The following is a 21,302-nucleotide window of genomic DNA, read 5'->3' as shown; positions in this document are numbered from 1 at the left end:
CTCCTGATCAAAGTCAGGTCTCTGTTCTGTACTAGCATTCTGCTTCCAGGAGAGAGTAAACAAATTGATAATCCTCAGTGTGGCCAAGGTGTAAAGAAGTAACATTCTTACCCCTGCAGCATGAGTACACTTTTGGGACCCAAGATCGAGATCAACCTGTAGCATCACAGCTTTGGTTACAAGTTTGGGTTGGCTATTTATCAGACTTTAGAGGCATCACAGACTTTAATAGTTTCCCACCCTCAGCACTATTGACATTTTGGGCTTGATAATCTCTTGTTGTGGGGCTGTCATGTGTATTGTAGGATATTTAACAGCATCCTTGGCCTCTACTCACTAGATAGATACCAGTAGCACCCTTCTCCTAGTTGTGACATCCAACACCTGTGTACAGTTGCCCTGACAAGAGCTAAAGTGTGCATACATCACCTTTATACAGAGAAGCCTCAGCCTTGCCTTATTACCCGTCTTTTATACCATATTAGTCACATGGCTCTAAGGCTCACATGCAGATTCAGAGAGCCTCCAATACAGGTGCATTCCTGCATTCCCACACAGCAGAAAAAACTCAGGACATTCCATATTCACCCTAACTCTTTGTTTTCCAAGGAAACTGTGAGAACTCAGAGACCTGGGGTCATTCTCAGGTAGACCTGCCCCAGCCCAGGCCTGAAGCTAATTAACCCTTTACTTACACTGCCACAAACCCTACCCAGCAAATTCGAGTTGGTTTATTAAATGCTTCCTCTCCCTACAGAGACACTGTTCATGCACCTCTCTCCCACCCACCCCACTTAAAAAAAGAAAAAAAAAAAAAGAAAGAAAAATAGCAGGACTCTCTGTCCGCCAGGACCTGTATAGCCTCATAGCAGCCTCCATCAAGTCTGCTTTCAGGTCCCCTGAGCCCTACATCCCAGATGAACTTTATGGGACCATCGAAAATCTAAACTTCTGGGGTGGCATGCAAAGGCTTACTTTGCTCCTCCACTTAAAATACTAACCCCACCCCCCCTCCTTGTTTTGACCGAGCTGTGAAGCTTGCAGGGATCTTAATTCCCCGACCAGGGATGGAACCCGGGTCCTGGCAGTGGAAGCGTGGAGTCCTAACCACTGGACTGCCAGGGAATTCCTGAAATACCTCTTTTAGATCATGTATATTGTGCTAGTGAAGGTGCAGTGCCTACATCTAGAAACACTTGTCAGCGTGCAGAGACATCTAAAAATGTTCCCTTGAAAGAAAAGCTTAAGAAAATTTCACAGGGCATGAGTCCACTCCAATGGGACACCAAGATTCTTTCAAGACAGTGGTAGCTTCTTATATGACAAAATAGGGAACATTGGCAACTGCTGAAAATTTGCTGGGGCCCAAGGGAATTCTGGAAATCTCAAAGAGTTGTCACTCTTCATAAATCACAGCAAGATCCTTTTTGACCCAGCTCCTAGAGAAATGGAAATAAAAACAAAAATAAACAAATGGGACCTAATGAAACTTAAAAGCTTTTGCACAGCAAAGGAAACAAGACGAAAAGACAACCCTCAGAATGGGAGAAAATATTTGCAAATGAAGCAAGTCACAAAGGATTAATCTCCAAAATTTACGAGCAGCTCATGCAGCTCAATATCAAAAAAACAAAAAACCCAGTCCAAAAATGGGCAGAAGACCTAAATAGACATTTCTCCAAAGAAGATATACAGATGGCCAACAAACACATGAAAGAATGCTCAACATCATTAATCATTAGAGAAATGCAAATCAAAACTACAATGAGGTACAACCTCATACTGGTCAGAATGGCCATCATCAAAAAATCTACAAACAATAAATGCTGGAGAGGGTGTGGAGAAAAGGGAACCCTCTTGCACTTTGGTGGGAATGTAAATTGATAAAGCCACTATGGAGAACAGTATGGAGGGTCCTTAAAGAACTAAAAATAGAACTACCATACGACCCAGCAATCCTACTACTGGGCATATACCCTAAGAAAACCATAATTCAAAAAGAGTCATGCACCACAATGTTCATTGCAGCTCTATTTACAGTAGCCAGGACATGGAAGCAACCTAAGTGTCCATCAACAGATGAATGGATAAAGAAGATGTGGCACATATATACAATGGAATATTACTCAGCCATAAAAAGAAAAGAAATTGAGTTATTTGTAGTGAGGTGGACGGACCTAGAGTCTGTCATACAGAGTGAAGTAAGTCAGAAAGAGAAAAACAAATACTGTATGCTAACGCATATATGTGGAATGTAAAAAAAAAAAAAAATGGTTCTGAAGAACCTAGAGACAGGAATAAAGACGCAGATGTAGAGAATGGACTTGAGGACACAGGGAGGGGGAAGGGTAAGCTGGGACAAAGTGAGAGAGTGGCATGGACATATATACAGTACCAAATGTAAAACAGATAGCTAGTGGGAAGCAGCCACATAGCACAGGAGATCAGCTTGTGCTTTGTGACCACCTAGAGGGGTGGGATAGGGAGGGTGGGAGGGAGAGGCAAGAGGGAGGAGATATGGGGATATATGTATATGTATAGCTGATTCACTTTGTTATAAAGCAGAAACTAACACACCATTGTAAAGCAATTATACTCCACTAAAGATGTTAAAAAAAAAAAAAAAGAGTTCTCACTCTTCCTTGAAAATGCCTAGTGCTCTCAGAGATCCCCACTTTACCCTCCTCCCAGGGCCATAACGTAATTCAACAATCTATCTCCACCCTAACCCCCTCCTCCCAGTTTAGTTTGATGAAAGGATAAAATGTAAACTTGAATGTACTGATGGCAACTGGGGAGACCCTGCCTGGAATGGGGTTGTCACCAGTGGAGTTTTCCTAGAAGCAGAACCTGCAACAAGGATGTGAATGCAAGTAGTTTATTTGGCAGTGGATCCCAGGAAGCCTCAGTAGGGTATTAGAGTCACAAGACAGGGAAGGGAAGGAAGCCAATTAAAAATGTTTTATGCAACAAGTTACTGTTGTGGGCAACTGGGGTGCAAACCCCACTGGGGAACTCGGGGAGATAGTATAGAACACGCATCACAGAGTTAAGACAACACAAAGAGAGAGATGGGCTGCTAATCTATCAATTCTTTTTTTTTTTTTTTTTTTTTTTACTGTATATTTATTACATCCTTTATTTTGGACATTTGGTTGTTTTCCTTTTTTGTTGCTGTCGTCACTGCTATTATTAGCATCCTACACACACTGTATCTTTGTACACACCATATCAGAATGTCTCATAGTATAAAGTATTATAAAGGTAATTGCTGGGTAATCCATCAGTTTTTTGTTTTGTTTTTGGCTGCACCGTGCAGCATGTGGGATCCTAGTTCCACGACCAGGGCTCGAACCCATGCCCCCTGCAGTAGAAGAGGGGACTCTTAACCACTGGACCGCCAGGGAAGTCCCCCATCAGTTCTTATCAGCATTTGTTAAGGGTACTCCAGGCTTTCCTTGCAGGTGGACCAAGTGGGCTTCCTTGCCTGTGGCCAGAGAGAGCCCTGAGGCCAATATAGCTGCTGCCGAAGCTATAGCGAAGGGTGTGTGCTTGGATTCCCTCATGCTTCACGTTGTGTTCTTCCCTCTGTCCTGTCACCGATCCTTCTGGGTGGTGGCCCATCATGACAATTTCTTTAAAAAAAGATTGCCAAAAGGAGGGTCCGTGGTATAAGCTCAATCTCTGCTCTTTCATTTGGTCCTGAGGCCGTCATTTATCTTCAATCACCATTCTCAACTCTCCTCAACTTTTGGCCAGCAATTTTTTTTCTCATACCTTTCTTTTTATTGAGATAAAATCCACAAACCATAACATTCACTCTTGTAAAGGGGACAGTGCAGTGGTTTTTAGTATCCTCACAAATTTGTGCAGTCATCACCACCATCTAATTTCAGGTCATTTTCATCCCTCCATAGCCATTAGCAGCCACTCCCCACTCCCTTCACCGCCACCCCCCACCCCCCGCCCCATCCAACCCTTGGCAACCACCAATCTACTTTCTGTCTCTGTGGACTTGCTTGTTCTGGACATTTCCTATGAATGCAATCATATAATATGTTGTCTTTTCCATCTTGCCTCTTTTCCTTATCACAGTATTTTCTTTTTAAAAATTTTTAATTTTTTTAAATTGAAGTATAGTTGATTTACAATGGCGTGTTAGTTTCTGGTGTACGGCAAAGTGATTCATATATATATATATATACATATATACATACACACACATATATATATATATATATATATATATATATATATATACAGATCAGATTCTTTTCCATTATAGGTTACTACAAGATATTGAATATAGTTCCCTGTGCTATATATTAGCTCCTTATTTTTTATCTATTTTACATATAGTAGTGTGTATCTGTTAATCTCAAATTCCCAATTTATTCCTCCCCTCCTTTCCCCTTTGTAACCATAAATTTGTTTTCTATGTCTGTGAGTCTATTTCTGTTTTGTAAATAAGTTCATTTGTGTCATATTTTAGATTCCACATAAGTGATATCATGATATTTGTCTTTGTCTGACTTACTTCACTTAGTATGATAATCTCTAGGTCCATCCATGTTGCTGCAAATGGCATGATTTCATTCTTTTTTATGGCTGAGTAGTATTCCATTGTGTATATATACCACATCTTCTTTATTCATTCATCTGTTGATGGACTTTTAGGTTGCTTCCATGTCTTGGCTATTGTAAATAGTGCTGCTATGAACACTGGGGTACATGTATCTTTTCGAATTAGAATTTTCGTCTTTTCCAGATATATGCCCAGGAGTGGGATTGCTAGATCATATGGTAACTCTATTTTTAGTTTTTTAAGGAACCTCCATGCTGTTCTCCATAGTAACATAGTATTTTCAAGGTTCATCCACGTCGTAGCACGTATCAGTACATCATTCCTTTTATGGCTGAATACTATTCTATTGTATGAATATAACATTTTGTTTATCCATTCAAGGGGGGCATTTGGGTTGTTTCTGCTTTTTGGCTGTGATGAACAGTGTTGCTATGAACATTTATGTACAGTCTTTGTGTGGACATATGTTTTTATTTCTCTTGGGTATATACCCAGGAGTGGAATTGCTTGGTCATATGGCAACTCAAAGCTTAACTTTTTGAGAAGTTGCCACACTGTTTCCAAAGCAGCTGTACTATTTTACATTCCCACCAGCAATGATGAAGGTTCCAATTTTTTCACTTCCTCACCAACACTTGTTCTTCTTTTTGGTTGTGGACCTCCCAGTGGGTGTGTAGTGATATTTCACTGTGGTTTGTATTTGCATTTCCCTAATGACGGACGATGCTGAGCATACTTTCCTGGACTTATTTTGGCCACCAATTCTGCTGGTGTGACGATTTAGCCTAGAACTTCATTCCTGAGGGCTCTGAGTCCCAGGTTTCCATGCCAGAAGGAGGCTGGGGTTGCTGTAATTGCCTCTTCACAGTTAAAGTTGGGCATAGGAGACCAAGGGGCACCCCAGGAAATCCTCTGAGTTTCAGAATCCTCTTCTCTGTCCCCATTATATAGCAGCAATCCCATGTCCTTGTGATAGTGAGTCAATTACTCTGCTAATATAGTAACTGCTTCTTTTTTTTTTTTTTGCCTGCACAAGGAGTCCAAAGTGACCAGGTAGTAGCTTAGCTTTAGGTTAGTGGAATGGTTACTGTGTCACCCTCCTTTAGGAACCAGAGCTTCAGGAGAGCTTAAAGTTGCAGGGAGAGGAAATACAGATTCCCTAAGTGGGTTGCTGGGAGTGATGGTGGAGGGGTAGTGATGTCTCTATACATTATAACTTATAATGTATAGATGCATTATAACTTTTAGGGACACACCATCATATAATGGCTGTTGGTTCAAATTATATATTGCATCTTGAGGGACTGCATACTAACCCCCCAAGGTATCATCCTGGAGCTGGTGTCTTAGCTGTGCTTTTTTTTTTTTTAATTAATTAATTAATTTATTTATATTTTATGGTTGTGTTGGATCTTCGTTTCTGTGCGAGGGCTTTCTCTAGTTGCAGCAAGTGGGGGCCACTCTTCATCACGGCGCGCGGGCCTCTCACTATCGTGGCCTCTCTTGTTGCGGAGCACAGGCTCCAGACGCGCAGGCTCAGTAATTGTGGCTCACGGGCCTAGTTGCTCCGCGGCATGTGGGATCTTCCCAGACCAGGGCTCGAACCCGTGTCCCCTGCACTGGCAGGCAGATTCTCAACCACTGCACCACCAGGGAAGCCCCCCTTAGCTGTGCTTTTAAGAGGCCATTTGAGCATTCTTTCAGACAGGCAGCTTCTGAGTGATGTGGAATATCATGTCCACGTCCTTCATCATAAAGGGAGGCCCTCGGTCTAAGACTTTGTTACCCAGGATCCCATGATGGAAAGTCAGACACTTTGTGAGTCTTCTGATAGTGGTGCTGGCCAAGGTACTGGATGGACGGGAAAGGTAAACAAACCCATACTTGGAATCCAGATGAATTCCAGTAGAGACAAACCACTAGCCCCTCCAGGGTGGAAATGGTCCAATGCAATCAATCACCTTGCCACCAGTGGGCATGTTGGGTTCTTCCAGGGATGGCACTATACTGAGGGTTTAGTGTCAACAGGTGATGCTGACAGGCTAAATGTCCAGCAGCAGCCGTGACTGGACCAGCCTTGGTGGGAGGGAGCCCACATTGTTGGGTCCTTGCTGAGCCTCCAACTCTGCATGTGCTTATTCCATTCAAGGGCTCACAGTTATGGCACAGTTACAGCTGAATAAAAAGGCTGGCCAATCTCCACTGAACAAGTCACCCTGTGCACCCAGTTTTTCAGTTGTTCTCTTTTGGTGGATGCCTTCTGATGATTATTAACACAAGACACAAGGATCCACATACTTTGTGCTTCTCTCACAGATCCATCCACATACTTCTGCTTTAAGATCTCTGATCTTCTAATCTGCCAAGAAGTCAGCGTATATCCTTAACTCAGGCCACTTTCCTCTTCTCACAAAATACACTGCCCAAAGCTCCGTCCAGTCTTTCAAAGCTGCCCCTGAGTGGGGAACTCATGCAGGAGCAGTGCGTTTTCAGATCACACCAAGATATTGAGCCAAACCATCCATGAACTTGGCTTGGATTTTCTCCTTCTCCAACAGGTATGTAGGAAACCCTTCATCAGGACATAGGTATGAGCTGAGGAAGAGTATCGGAACAACAGAGGTAGATAACAGGGAGGTCTGGGCCACGTGTTTGTATAACTTAAGTAAGCCCTCTGGACCTGCTCAAGACTGATCCCAAATGTGCCATTTCCACTGTACTACGGGTTTCTAAGGCACTTGCCCAATCTTATGACTTGGTGGGTCTAACGATAGCCAGCTCATAACGGGTGTCCCATGGTTAGGTACTCTCTACTAGAGTCTCTACTAGAGACCAGTAGCATGCCAGGACCTGATTTTTCAAATATCGAGGAGTTCTCTGATGCAGATGGCATGGCCTTTGTCCAGAACCCTAGGGGTCTGTGTTGCAATTCTCCTATCAAGTCTTGCCAGAGATTTTACCCAATGTCATTTTCCACCATGGGTACCTCTCTGCCATGGGATCTGCCATGTTATATGGCTTAAGTCACAGGACCCCTTGTAATGTGCAAACGCTACTATAAAGCCCTGTTTTGCTCTGGGCCTAATTCAAAATCAATAGCTTTCTAAGTTAGCAAGAAGCAGCATCCCCAAGTATGTATGAATTGTCTCTAAAAGCCCGAGGCCAACCTTGTGCTGTCTTCTTAGTAATATGAAATGCAAGCTGCAGTATTCTTCCCTTTATCTTGGAGGGGGTGTCTTGCTACGCCCCAGACCACAAGGTTGGAAGGTAAACCTCACCAATGTGGCAGGCTCCTGAATCTCTGTAGAGTTTATCTCCTCTCCTGTCATACACCAGAATGTCCAGATATTTTCTACTTCCTGCTCACTAGGTCTGATGAGCATGGTGTCATCAGTATAGTGAACCGGAGTGATAGGTATAGTGGACCAGTGGGATGTCCAAAAGATTGAGATCACTTGGGACTACACTGCCACAAAGAGCAGGAGGGTTGGTATCACTCTGGACAAGATCACGAATGTGAACAAGTGAATGGAACTCCTCAGGGTCCTCCTTTCTGATGAGGATTGAAAAGAACTCATCTGCCAGGTCAAAGATGCACCCAGTGCAGAGGCTGCGTTCATCTCTGCTTGTGAAGATTTCCAAAGAGCAACAGGCAGCCACAGAAGGGTGTAGATCAGGGGAGTGATATAGTTACTTATATTCGCACTGTAAAGGGTCACTTGGGATTCTGTATAGGGAATAGATTGGAGGAGAGGGCAGGAATAGGTGCAGTCAGAGCACATATTTTGTGCCCTTTGCATATATGGAGTTGTTGCCTGGTGGGCTTGGCGGTATTTGCTGAACAGCTAAGTGAAATAGTGAACGCCCAGCCGCCTCTGGACCCTGGGTGTTGTCCTTATTCTTGAGCCAGTTTTTCTGTTCCTAGTAGCCAAAAGCATCTTAATGGATAAAGCTACTGGTAGGATGTAGCCCTGGAGCTGCTCGAGGTCACCTGTGCCATGACATAGAGAGAACCTACCTTCAAGAGAAGCCAACACAGAAAAACTGAGCCAATAGGTTCAGAAAGACAAATTCCCAAGGCTATTTTTTTTTTTTTAAATTTTATCAGAGTGTAGTTGGTTTACAATGTTGTTAGTTCCCAAGGTTATTTTTTGAACTCCTGAATCAGCAGTGCTGGCATGTTCAGTTACATGAGCCTATTAACTAACCCCCTTCCCTCTTTATTTTTAAGCCAGTTTGAACTGAGTTTCTGCCATTTGCAATGCGAGAGTCCTGACTCTTACAAGGTTGAACCAGAAGGCGTGAAAATGAAATTGCTCCCGCCATGGGATGGGAAGAGCAGCAAAACGCGGAAACTGAGCAGGCTCTGATGGAAGGGCTCTGACTTGACTTTGCCATTTGTAAACATGAAGATCATTTTGAGATTGGCTGTTGAAACCAACTAGAGTTGGGTTGGAGCCAAGTACTGTAACATAAGAATCTGATGGACTTAGGAGTAGATGGGGGATGGCACAGTGGACATTCAGCGCCCACCCACATGCCCCTGGCACACTCCATTCCATTGCATGTTGACTGCATCTGACTGCAGGCAGCTGCAGCTCAGTCTGAGCCCTTCCTGTTGGACTAGGAGTGCTGGAGAGTCAGTGCCTGGGAGTAACTCTGAGCGTTTTACGCTGTCTCCCATTGTCCCCAGTCACCCACGGCAGCAACCAAAGCTCCCCTCATTTGCTTCTTTCCTTCTCCCTGTCTCACTTACTTACTTACTTATGGATTGAATTGTGCCCCCTCCAATTCCTAGGCTGAAGCCCTAACCCCAGTACCTCAGAACGTGACTGTATTTATTTGGAGGTAAGGCCTTTAAAGAGGTGATTAAGTTAAAATGAAGCCATTAGAAAAGACAAAAACTCTAATTTGAAAAGATACATGTACCCCAATGTCCATAGCACCACTCTTTACAATAGCCAAGACATGGAAACAATCTAAGTGTCCATTTTAAATTTTTTTTAACATCTTTATTGGAGTATAATTGCTTTACAATGGTGTGTTAGTTTCTGCTTTATAACACAGTGAATCAGTTATACATATACATATGTCCCCATATCTCTTCCCTCTTGCGTCTCCCTCCCTCCCACCCTTCCTATCCCACACCTCTAGGTGGTCACAAAGCACCGAGCTGATCTCCCTGTGCTATGTGGCCGCTTCCCACTAGCTATCTATTTTACGTTTGGTAGTGTATATATGTCCATGCCACTCTCTCACTTTGTCCCAGCTTACCCTTCCCCCTCCCCGTATCCTCAAGTCCATTCTCTAATAGGTCTGTGTCTTTATTCCCGTCTTGCCCCTAGGTTCTTCATGACCATTTTTTTTAGATTCCATATATATGCGTTAGCATACAGTATTTGTTTTTCTCTTTCTGACTTACTTCGCTCTGTATGACAGACTCTAGGTCCATCCACCTCACTACAAATAACTCAATTTCGTTTCTTTTTATGGCTGAGTAATATTCCATTGTATATATGTGCCACATCTTCTCTATCCATTCATCTGTTGATGGACTAAATGTCCATTGACAGAGGAATGGAAGAAGGTGTGGCACATATACACAATGGAATGTTACTCAGCCATTAAAAAGAATGAAATAATGCCATTTGCAGCAACACGGATGGACCTAGAGATTATCATACTTAGTGAAGTAGGACAGACAGAGAAAAATAAATATCGTATGATATCACTTATATGTGGAATCTAAAAAAATGATACAAATGAAATTATTTACAAAATGGAAATAGACTCACAAACATAGAAAACAGACTTATGGTTATGAAAGGGGAAAAGGGGGAGAGGGATAAATTGGGAATTTGGGATTAACAGATACACACTACTATATATAAAATAGATAAACAACAAGGACCTACTGTATAGCATAGGGAGCTCTGTTCAATGTTATGTGGCAGCCTGGATGGGAGGGGAGTTTGGGGGAGAATAGATACATGTATATGTATGGCTGAGTCACTTTGCTGTGCACCTGAAACTATCGCACCATTAATAATTGGTTATACCCCGATATAAAATAAAAATTTAAAATTAATTAATTAAAAAAACAGACACACCTACATATTCACACTTATAGAGTTGTTATTTTTAAAGTTTATATATACAATGATATTTTCCTTTAATTTCCTCTATGTTATGATGTGTGGCATAAGAAGAGAAAAAAATACTAAAATTTTCCATTTTCTCATGAAAAAAATGATATCAACTGATCTAGGACTTTCACAATGTATACTGTTAAGGACACGGGGAGGGGGAAGGGTAAGCTGGGATGAAGTGAGAGAGTGGCATGGACATATATACACTACCAAATGTAAAATAGATAGCTAGTGGGAAGCAGCCACATAGCACAGGGAGATCAGCTCGGTGCTTTGTGACCACCTAGAGGGGTGGGATAGGGAGGATGGGAGGGAGACGCAAGAGGGAGGAGATATGGGGATATATGTATATGTATAGCTGATTCATTTTGTTATACAGCAGAAACTAACACAACATTGTAAAGCAATTATACTCCAATAAAGATGTTAAAAAAAATAAAAATTAAACACACACACACACAAAATAAAGGAATAAGTAAAAAAACAAAACAAAACAAAACCCAGAAGTAGACTCACAGACATAGAAAACAAACTTATGGTTACTAAAGGGGAAAGGGGGGGGAGGGATAATTAGGGATTTGGGATTAACAGATACACACTACTGTATATAAAAATAGATAAAAAACAAGGACCTACTGTATAGCACAAGGAACTATATTCAATATCTTGTAATAACCTATAATGGAAAAGAATCTGAAAAAGAATATGTACGTATATATAACTGAATCACTTTGCTGTACACCAGAAACTAAAACAACATTGTAAATCAACTGTACTTCAATTTAGAAAAAAAAAAATGAGGCCACTAGGGCGTGCCCTAAACCAATCTGACTGATATTCTTATAAGAAGAGTTAGGCCGGGCTTCCCTGGTGGCGCGGTGGTTGAGAGTCTGCCTGCCAATGCAGGGGACACGGGTTCGACCCCTGGCCTGGGAGGATCCCACATGCCACGGAGCAACTAGGCCCGTGAGCCACAATTACTGAGCCTGCGCGTCTGGAGCATGTGCTCCGCAACAGGAGAGCCCGCGATAATGGGAGGCCCGCATACCGCGATGAAGAGTGGCCCCCACTTGCCCCAATTAGAGAAAGCCCTCGCACAGAAACGAAGACCCAACACAGCCATAAGTAAATAAATAAATAAATAAATAAATAAACCCAAAGTTTAAAAAAAAAAAAAAAAGAAGAGTTAGGCCACACAGAGAGACAGCAGGGGTGCACACAGAAGGACAACCACATGAAAAGGAAACAAGAAAGTGAAGGCCTCTGAGGAATTCAACCCTGCTGGCACTGTGATCTTGGACTTCCAGCCCCCAGAAATGTGAGAAAATAAATTTCTGTTGTTTAAGCCCCCCAGTGCGTGGAATGTGGTTATGGCAGCCCAAGCAGACTAATACATTCCCCCAGCCCTCTCCCAGTGCCTCCTGGGACCACTTCCCAAATAAATAATTTGCACTCAAATCCTTGTCTCAGGTACCCAACTCTCAGACCAGTGATGAGAAGGTCCTTGAGTGTACGGAGCTTTATAGACCAAGCTGCAATGCTCAGAAGTCAGGGACACGGCGATAGAGTGCAGGGGTTAAAAGTGTGGATTTGGGGGGAATTACCTGGTGGTCCAGTGGTTAGGACTCTGCCCTTCCACTGCAGGGGGCACAGGTTCCACGCTTGGTCCAGGAACTAAGATCCCGCGTGCCGTGCGGTGTGGCTTAAATAAATTTTTTTGTTTAAAAGAAAGGGATGTGGAATCTAAAATATGATGCAAATGAACCTATCTACAAAACAGAAACAGACTCACAGACATAGAGAACAAACTTGTGGTTGGCGGGAGGGGGGAGGGAGAGGGACAGACTGGGAGTTTGGTTTTGATGGAAGGGGAGCTTAAAAACAATGACAACGGGGCTTCCCTGGTGGCGAAGTGGTTAAGAATCCACCTGCCAGTGCAAGGGACACGGGTTCGAGCCCTGGCCTGGGAAGATCCCACATGCCGTGGAGCAACTAAGCCCATGTGCCACAACTACTGAGCCTGCACTCTAGAGCCTGCAAGCCACAACTACTGAGCCCACGTGCCACAACTACTGAAGCCTGTGCGCCTAGAGCCTGTGCTCCGCAACGAGAGAAGCCACAACAATGAGAAGCCTGCGCACCGCAACGAACAGTAGCCCCCACTCACTGCAACTAGAGAAAGCCTGCGCAAAGCAACAAAGACCCAACACAGCCAAAATAAATAAATAAATTTATATATATTAAAAAAAAAACAATGGCAACAAGTTTGGGGTTAGTAGATGCAAACTATTACATCTAGAATGGATAAAAAACAATGTCCTACTGTATAGCACAGGGAACTCAATATCCTGTTATAAACCATAATGGAAAAGAATATAAAAAAAGAATGTCTATGTGTGTAACTGAGTCACTTTGCTGTACAGCAGAAATTAACACAACATTGTAAATCAACTCTACTTCAATTAAAAAAAGAAACGGGGTGGAGGTAACTTCTTAGGATTTCCCTGGTGGTCCAGTGGTTAAGACTCCACACTTCCACTGCAGTGGGCACAGGGGTTCCATCTCTAGTCGGGGAATTAAGGTCCCGTATGCTGTGCTGTGCGGCCAAAAAAACCCCCAAAAAACAAAATATGTGTGGGATTTAGAATCAGACAGAACTGGGCTCACATCCTGGCTCTACAGTCTCTTGGAGCAGTCGCTTAACCTCTCTAAGCCTCAGTTTCCTCTTCTGTAAAATGATGATACCGTAGTACCTGCCTTGCTGGGGTGCTGGGAGGATGACCTGGGAGGAGGCATGTCAGGCATGCTTAACGCCTGCCAGGAGGGTCCACACTTAACCAGCAGCAGCTAGTCCTAGCAGTGATGGTGTTCATGACACCTAAGTCCCTCCAACCCACGTAACTGGAGGGCAGCCTGAGCTCCGGGACGACTGCAGGCCAGGTCCTACGCGGAGCTCCATGGATGGAGTAAAAGGAAGTAAAACCGTGGCATCCCTGTCTTTGCTGAGTTGCTAGTCCGGGTGGGAAGCCAGGTGCCCTGAAACGAGTTGGCTTTCCACGGCGGGTTTTCTTACGTCCCAGACAAAAGAGCATTTGGAGGGTGAGCGGGGATCTCCTTTCTGGTACCTACGTGGTAGCTTCTAAGTTCGAGGACCCGGATCCTGTCTTTTGCTTTCCATTTATCGCCAGAGTCTAGCATAGAGCCCCACATGGATGGATACATATGCATATAAATTTGGGGGCAGGCCCTTTAGAACTGCAGCTTCTAGGTGTGAGAAATAGGTGTAAAAGCCTTCGTCACAGGATGTTTGCGTTGTTCCAGTGATGTTAGTGAAGGGCTTTATAAGTGGGATTATCTCTTTGAATACAAGACGATGGCTCTCTACCGCCAGGCACTGTGCGTCCTGGATAAACAAGAGGGTTCTCAAGCCAGACGGGATTAGGTTAAACTTCCCTCCACTTCCACTTATAAACTGTGTGGACGTCACCACGAGGAGTAACTTTTCTGTGGATTAGCACAATTCAGCATTTAGTAAGCTCTCGGAAAAAGCTACCCAAAAAGCACCTTGCTGGGTCCCCTTAGTGTTTGGACGTTTGAACCTCTCCTACGAGCTTTCTGCTCAGTTCTCTGTCTGACCACTAGAGGTCAGGCTAACCCCAAAGTTGAAAGCACCTTAACTCTGTGTCCAGAGGCAAAAGCGGACTTGTCCTGTGCAAAGTGTACACATGCGCCTTCCCAGGTGTGCCTGTGTCCCCCGCTACCAGCGCTTGGATTTCATCCCTAGGCTAAGACGATGGAAACGCCCAAACAGGGCAAATGCATTGAGCTACTTCTGAGAAATCATCAGGGTAAAAAGGAGACAAAAGAAAGAGAAAGCTGGAAGTCATAATAATTTCTGAGTCTTTAGGAAAAAAAAAAAAAGGATTTCCCTGGCGATCCAGTGGCTAAGACTCTGTGCTTCTATTTCAGGGGGTGCCGGCTGGATCCCTGCTCGGGGAAATAAGATCCCACATGACGCGAGGTGCGTGTTCGGGGGGAATTTCTGAGTCTTAACAATGTGTGGGGAACTTTTAAAAGAATTTTACACATATTAACTGATTTAATGCCTATAAAAGTCTATGGGGTGGGTATGCTTAGTTTCATTTTACGCATGTAAAGCTGGCATAGGGACATAAACGACTGAGATTGGCCTGAGCCCAGGACTTACTGCCATGAAGAGCCAACTAACTTATTTCAGGCCTGGAGCTATGAACCACTAAAGGCTCTGAGCACTTTCCAGGTGCTGATTCTTTCCGTCTTTGGGCCAAATCTTTCAGGTGTGTTGGACCAGACAGGGCCCTTGATCGCTCCCTCCTTCTTTCCTGTCTGTGGCTTTTTGGGGGTCACACAGACATAGGTTCCAATCCTGGCCCTGCCACTTGCCAGCTGTGTGGCCTGGGCAAGTAGGACCTCGCTGGGCCTCAGTTTCCCCCTCTGTCAATTGTAGAACCTTCCTCACAGGTCACCCGCCAACCTCTCTGACTCCTCTTCTGTCTCTGCTGGAATGTGAGTTCCTGGAGGGAAGACTCCTTGTTTAGTACATTTTTTTCTAATGCTTGGAATAGTGCCAGGCACATAGTAGGTGCTCAAGAAATATTTGCTGATATTTGCTTGACTCTTCCCACTGGATGTCCCTTGAAGTGGAAGTATTCCCCCCTTTCTATATTCCCACTGAGGCAGCATGACATCAATCATTTCCTAACGACTGTTAAGCCATTCATGAATTCATTCGCAAACACGTGTGCTTCTCTCCTGACAAGTTCTGGAACTACAGAGAAGCATAAGTTGCCTACTCTTGAGAGCTTCAAGTTCAGGATAAGACAAGCTGGCAATTATGAGTCCAGGTCTCTGCGGTCCAATCCCCTGTTGGATCCACCATCCCTAGACATTTCCTGTGTACTTGAGCCTTGCCCACTTAGAAGCAGAACTCATCACAGTTGTCTCTTTGGTTAAGGGAAGAGTAGCACTAGGGCTGGACAGTTTCAACAGGCGCCACCAAATGTCAAGAACCGGGAGCATCTCTGAGGCTGCGCTGGAGAAAGGGCCGTGGGCAGGCTGGGTCCAGTCTGAGCTCTTCTCCGAATGGACAGGCAAGGAGGAGCCAGGCTTCCCAGTCCAAGTCACCTGCTAAGCTTCCTCCTAAAATCCATTGCTAAGCAGCCAACCACACTCAGACACGTCGTGCACAGCCTTGGATCCTAAATGCAAATGGACGCATTATAACCCAGCCATACCTGCTTGGCTTCAGCTAATTTGGGGGAGTCTGGCTCATGGGGCAGATTTGATATCAGGGGGTAGATCAGATGGACCTGCAGCAATGATTGGGGCTCACATGGACATCACTCCTCGCGATAATCAATCAGCAACATGGCCGCTACTGCTGTCCTTACTGGACCCCGTTATGTGGCCTTTCAGCCCTGACGCTGTGCAGGACTCGCTCACAGGTCACAGCATACATTTCAGCTGTATTTTCTAGGCGTCATTATTCCAAGTCCTGATATAAATCAACCCCCACAGCAGCCTTGTGAGCTGGGTACTGTTATCAGCTCCATTTTACAGAAGAGGAAACTGATGAACACAGGTGGGAGTCATTGGTCGGAGGTCACGCAGCTGTAAGTGGCAGAGCTAGGATTTGAATGCAGGTGGTCCAGCTCTCCCTCCTGGATGCTGTAAATAGACAAAGGCTGGGGTGGCTTTTCCTAGTCTGGAGTTTGGCTTTTTCTTTGGCTCTTGATCTTAAAAACTGAGAATATGCTTCCATTGTTCTCTGCTTTTACAGTGACAACTATCTCCCTAAGGCAGTGGGTGAGTGACTCATGTTACGTTGCTTGGGGGATTGGGGTGGGGAAGGATGGCAGAGTAACAAGAGATGGACATATATCACATCTGCCTCTACGTATCCTGCTCCCCATCTCCTCTGCCTTCACTTAATTCTACTTCCTGTCAGCCTCAAGTCTTGAGGATGGGTTCTAAGATTCTGTGGCTGGCCCAGGCCTGCCCTTCTGGGATGCCCTCTTCCTCCAGGGCAGTGTTGGGTAACAGAAATATAATGCGAGCACTATTTACAATAGCCAGGTCATGGAAGCAACCTAAATGCCCATCGACAGACGAATGGATAAAGAAGTTGTGGTACATATATACAATGGAGTATTACTTAGCCATAAAAAGGAACGAAATTGAGTCATTTGTTGAGACGTGAATGGATCTAGAGACTGTCATACAGAGTGAAGTAAGTCAGAAAGAGAAAAACAAATATCGTATATTAACGCATGTATGTGGAGCCTAGAAAAATGGTACAGATGAACTGGTTTGCAGGGCAGAAGTTGAGACACAGATGTAGAGAACAAACATATGGACACCAAGGGGGGAAAACCGCGGTGGGGTGGGGATGGTGGTGTGCTGAATTGGGCGACTGGGATTGACATGTATACACTGATGTGTATAAAATTGATGACTGATTAAAAAAAAAAACCTATATTAAATAAAAAAAAAAAAGAAATATAATGCGAGCCACAATACATGATATTAAACATTCTGGTAGCCCCCTTAAAAGGGTAAAAAGACACCACTGAAATTAATTTTAATATTCTTTTAACCCAAACTATCATTGCTTCAATGTGTATTCAGTGTAAAAAGTCATTACATTGTTTTCTTCATACTAAATCTTTGAATAAGCCGGTGTGTATTTTATACTTACAATCACAGTTCAGACTAGCCACGTTTCTTTTCTTTGCTTTTTTTTTTTTTGCCACACCGCATGGCTTGTGGGATCTTAGTTCCCCGACCAGGGATTGAACCCGGGCCCTCAGCAGTGACAGCACAGAGTCCTAACCACTCAACTGCCAGGAAATTCCCTCTTTTTTTTAAATTAATTTTTTAAAATTGAAGTTTAATTGATTTACAATGTTGTGTTAATTTCTGCTGTACAGCAAAGTTAGTTATACATATATATACATTCTTTTTTATATTCTTTTCCATTATGGTTTATCCCAGGGCATTGAATATAGTTCCCTGTGCTGTACAGTAGGACCTTGTTGTCCATCCATTCTGTATGTAATAGTTTGCATCTACTAACCCCAAACTCCCAGTCCATCCCTCCCCCCTCCCCCCTTCCCCTTGGCAACCACAAGTCTGTTCTCTATGTCTGTGAGTCTGTTTCTGCAGACTAGCCATGTTTCAAATGTTCAATAGCCACATGTACTCACTGGCTCCTGTATTGGGTGATGCAGCTCTAGACCCTGGATCTCTCTGTCCTGCAGCTCCGTCACTGATGTCAGCAGGTGGCTCTGAGTCCCAAGACAATGTTTATCTCCAGCGTACTCTCTCCTGGAAGAATGAGCTTGCTGTTAGTGGAGAATCTGCCCTTGGTTTGCAAACCAATTGCAAGCCAATTGTGGGATATTTTCTAGAAGGCAAATGCTAAGCCCCAACCCAAGTTTGCTTAACTTACAGAGAGCAGGACGATAGTCATTCATTCAGCAACTACTTACTGAAGACTTCATAAGTTCAAGATCCTGCTCAAGGGCCTGGGCAATGGGAGCAAATTCTCTCTATGGAGAGAGGATTGGAGATCTGCAGAGGGTCCCCCTCAACTCTGCAGCTGAGTGCTGAGCAGCGCATACGCGTGAGGTTCCCCGAAGCCAAGGAAAGACCACCAAGAAGAATCAGGCGGAGCTTACACATGTCGGGAATTATCTGTGTTCTCACTGTTGGGGCCCAGGGCAGGCCACCCCAAAATATGCCTCAATGGCATATTGATTTTTTGAATTAAATAAGAAACAGCTGATGCAAATGGGACACTCTGACCCTCCTCCGTGTCTCCCTGAAAGCAGGAAATAAAGCCCTCATGTGAAAGGTGCCCTCCCTGCATCTGGATGTAGAAGGACACCCTTATCTCCAGAGGTAGGGAATTATCAGGCCAAGAAGCCTATATAGACAAAACCTTTTTTCTTCTTCAATTTACTATCCCAAGCCCAAACTCTGTTTAGATTCTTCACTAAGTTTCTTTGTTCTGTCAATTCCTCACAAATGTATTGTTCCTTTGTCTAAAAAGTCTAAAAGCTGCCTGCTTTGGCCACTTCCTAGGTCCCATTTCTATAGGGCCTCCATGTGCATGAATAAAAATTTTTTTCCTATTAATATGTCTTGTGTCCATTTTACTATGTCCAGCCACAAGAACTCAAGAGGGATAGGGGGGGAAATTTCCCCCTCCCTAACATCACCAACCAGAAAGGAAAGAACTCCTAACATGTGGGATATGGAGCAGAATCCTGAGAAAGATATTGCCTTGGTCGTGCCCAAATTAGCCCTAGACTAAGGCTGTTCTGGACCTGCCTAGCAATCTTAAAAGCAGGCCTCAAAAGGTTCAAATTATTTCCACTAACTTAACTACATCCTAAAACAAAACCTCCAAATATTTGAAAGAATACAAAACAAAACAAAACAAAAAACCTTCAGCACTCAACAGGGTAACATTCACAATGTCTGACATCCAATAAAAAATCACCAGGCATACAAAGAAGCAGGAAACTATGAGTTATAATGAGGAGAAAAATCAATCAATAGGAACAGATCCAGAACTGTCAGAGATGATTTGTAGACAAGGACATTAGAACAGCTATTAGAAATGCATACCACATGCTCCAGAAGGGAGAGGAAAGCATGAGCATGTTAAGGAGAGACACGGGAGGTTATTATAAAAGACCCAAATCAAACTTTAAGATCTGAGAATCTTGAGGAAACCCAAGCAAATCTTGGCTCCAACACTTGCTGTTTTTACCATGGGCACGTTAACACATCTGTCTCAGCCCAGGTTTCCGCATCTGCTGCGTAATAGCTAACGTACCTCGAGCGTTTGTTCTGTGCTAAGCACTGTTCCAAGAGCTTTCCACAACAAAACTGCAGAGGCTGGGGCTCCGGCTGGCGGCGCCCGTGCGCCCGCCCCGCCCCATCTGCCCTGCGGCCGCCCCTCGGCCGCCCCGGAGACGTGCCCCGCGTTTCTACGCACCCGCCGGGCGCAAGCGTGGGAGGGCCGTCACCTCCCGCGCCCGCCGCGCGGCCTCAGGAGGCAGCAGCGGGGCGGGACCGAGCCGGCAGGCGCAGCCATGTTCTGGGCCCCCGAGGTGTCTGAGCGCCTCGACGATGCGGCGGGAAGCCGCGCCCGCTGGGCGGCCGTCACAGTCTGGGCAGGCGACGCGGGGACTCCGCGGCCTCACTTGCAGGCCCGTCACGGCTGCTCTGCGCTGACCGCGGGGCGGGTCCCCGCGGGGCCACTTCCCAAAGTTACAGCCCGATGGGGGTTTGCCTCAGCGCCCGCGTGCAGAGAGCCAAGACCAGCTCCGAGAGCTCAGGGGAGGGCTTCGCAGCCGTTCAAGTGTGCAGCCCGAGAGGCTGGGACAATTAAAAGCCTCGCGTCCCCAGTTGGAAGCTGAAGAACGGGCATTACCTTCAGCCGCAGGGTCTCGTTTGCCACTTGAACTTTTCACTTGCTCAGCACCTAACCCAGACCCCCAACAGGTCACTTTTGATGGACGATTGAGTTTAATAATGCTTGTCAAGCCAGACATAGCCAACGCTGAACCTAAATCGTCGCGCACCCAGATCCACTAGAGGGCAGGTCTACACCTGCTGAGTTCCAGCGCATCCTGCAAAGAACTCAGGAGACAGGAAAAGAAACGTCCTTCCTTATATGCTTAGAGGTATTTTTCTCCATCAACACTTATACCTGTTGAAGATTTTGCCCCTAACCCCAGGTCTTGCAACATATCCCCATGTTCAACCTCAAAATAAACAAACTGTTCTGTTTGGCCCAGGTTAAGTGGATCTAGTCTAGGATCAAAAATCCTGGGCAGGTTTCTAGATTGAAGAAACATTGCGATTTTATTCGGCAAGGTCACTTTTAAATTTCAGAAGTGAAACCATAAAAATCAAGATGAAACATTTCAAGTCTCGGCGTTACTATATATATGACCACCTTTGGCTTGCATGCTTAATGATTTTTGTCTACTTAGTGGTGGTATACATAAGGCTATGATTGGTACAACAATGAATGTGCTATCTCTTGCTAAAAAAAAAAAAAACAACAACTACATAGGTGCTGTTATTATTGTCTCCATTTTACAGATGAGGAAATGAAGGATGAGGCACAGAAGGCTTGAGTAACTTGCTGAAGGTTCCATAGCTCAGAAGCCTGGTGGATCCAGGATTCAAACCAGAGTCCAAGCTCTTATCCTCTACACTCTTCTGCCGTTCTCAACTCTGTAAGATTCGAAGAAAAATCATGTTTGCCTCGAAGGCTTAAAATGTTTTAAAATTATTTTTATTTCAGCTTTATTGAAGTATAATTGCAAGTAAAATTGTAAGATATTTAATTGTACGTCATGGTGATTTGGTACACGTATACATTGGGAAGGGTTTCCCTCATCTAGCTCATTCACTCATCCATCACTTCACATAATTATCTTTTTTTTTTTTTTCAGTGAGAACATTTAAGTTCTAAGTTTTCTAGGTTCTACTCTCTTAGCAAATTT

Source organism: Balaenoptera ricei, chromosome 15 (genome assembly GCF_028023285.1).
Source record: "Balaenoptera ricei isolate mBalRic1 chromosome 15, mBalRic1.hap2, whole genome shotgun sequence".
NCBI classification, from domain to species: Eukaryota; Metazoa; Chordata; class Mammalia; order Artiodactyla; family Balaenopteridae; genus Balaenoptera; species Balaenoptera ricei.
This window is presented reverse-complemented; position numbering follows the sequence as displayed.